Source organism: Atta cephalotes, assembly GCF_000143395.1.
Source record: "Atta cephalotes unplaced genomic scaffold scaffold00006, whole genome shotgun sequence".
NCBI classification, from domain to species: domain Eukaryota; kingdom Metazoa; phylum Arthropoda; class Insecta; order Hymenoptera; family Formicidae; genus Atta; species Atta cephalotes.
This window is the reverse complement of record NW_012130070.1, coordinates 7,299,964-7,302,086: the sequence shown is the minus strand read 5'-3', so window position 1 is coordinate 7,302,086 and position 2,123 is coordinate 7,299,964.

The window sequence follows — 2,123 nt, the reverse complement described above, 5'->3', positions numbered from 1 at the left end:
TACACACACACACACACACACACACACACACACACACATTTTTTATTGTAATTATTAAAATATGATAAATAGAAATGATGAATATTTGATATCTCAGAAGGAATCTATTTATTAAAGAACGTTTTCGAAGCAAACTATCTGAAACGTTTATAAAACTTTTTGAAAGTTGAAAGCATAAGATATAACAAAGACGAACAAACCAAAAAACTTTGTAAGTCTTGAAGATGTGTTTAAAACTTTTTTGTATAAAGCGATGATTTTCAACAAACTCGCGTATAATTTCTAATGCCAATGTCAATATTGCCGCATTATTAATACGTATTTATGAATACGTAATGAAATGATTGTATCCAAATCTTGATTTATGTCTTTTAAAATTTTTTAAATTTAAAGCAATAAATAATAATGCAAGCAATAAAGAGATGCAATTTTTTAATGATCAGTTAAATAAGAGGTTTTCTTTAGTGTAAATGCTTCTATTATGTAGTAATAAATTAATATGTCCGCACTAGAGCGCAATAAATTACAATGTTTGTTGGTGTACAGCGAACAATGTATTAAGATACTGTTTTTAATATTAAATTAAAACGAAATATATAGCTTAAAGAAAATTATTAGATTTCTTATTTAAGGGTTTAAAAGATCGCTATTTATACGATTTTAATTTAAAGTAACTAATCACGATATCTTTTATCGTTAAAATTGTACTAAAAGATCAAAGAGAATGCTTGGAACGCTGCTAATTAAAAATGGCTTCTTTGTAATATATCGAAAACTGAGCATTATGTGAATAAATGAAGAAGGAAAAGAGAACGTTTAAGATCGAACATTAATATTAGCTAGGAATCGCAAAAACGTCTTTAATAGTTCGCGAAGTCTTGTAATGAAATTTATTATTCCATGGTTCTGCTTTGCGAAAGGAAATCGATCGCAGTTAAATCTTTGTTATTGTATCTCTTTCAATGAAACTTTTGTATGCACACAACTATGGTTTGCTTATTAAAATATTAGGTGAATACGTAGAAATTCGCACGGAAATAACCGTTTTGTAGTTACATTGAATCGACTATGTCATTCACAAAGCCGCTTTGTCAGACGGACATTGTGCACGTTGAACAATCGGAAGCTTTAAAGAAGCCATTGCAAGCAGTGCAAAATAATTCACGTGGAACAGATTGTCGCAACTTTACTGTATCGACTGTCGCGAATTCTTGTTGGTTTTGTTGTTGCTGCAACGAAGTACTATTACAATGTTACAGGGAGAAGTTCAGTGATCCTTAGAAGTCGAGAGAATTGCAGCATTCTCGAGATAACATCACATCTCGGCATTGTTACATCAAAGGTTTTCCACTAATACATGACACATAGATAGATCCTTTATGTTTACATAGAGTATATTTAAAAATATTCGTGCAAGGAGAACCTTATATCACATTTCACATGTGTCAGCATGAAAAACAACTATTACAGCATTAAAAACATTTTATAAATAAAAGATTTCAATTTTTACACATGTTTGTTGTACGGCTATATGCAGTACTTTCTTGATATGCTGCGAATATTTAATCTTGAAAACGTTCAGAATAAAGAATAATTGAATTTGTTTTAGTTAAAAATAAAATTATTTATTATTGTTTATTATTTAGAGAACTGGAATATGTAAATAAAAGAGATGTCATTAGGAGAAACATAAACAATTGCAATATATTAATTTCTTAATAATACCGCAAAAAGCGAAAGTAGTTAAATTAATATAAAATATTGGGTTGTCTGGAAAGTTCGTGCTGATTTTGAAGGAAAACTGAGACGCAGAAGATTAAAATTTTTAATTTCATTTATTAAATTTAAATCTTTTGCGGCACGAATTTTCCGGACAACCCAATATGTATTATTGATTTGCGCGTAATATTGTAATTTTGATTTGTTATACAATTACATAAGTACAGATTTATCTTTTAACTTTATATTATCACAATTTAATTTCATCACATTTATGATATTCATATTCATATTCCAATATCTCCGGTTATGTTACAAAGTTATGTTACAAAATTATTGAAGTGAATTCGCTAGCAGCGGAAATCAAGTCTTTCAGATCGTCGATACTCTCGACAAACATCGAG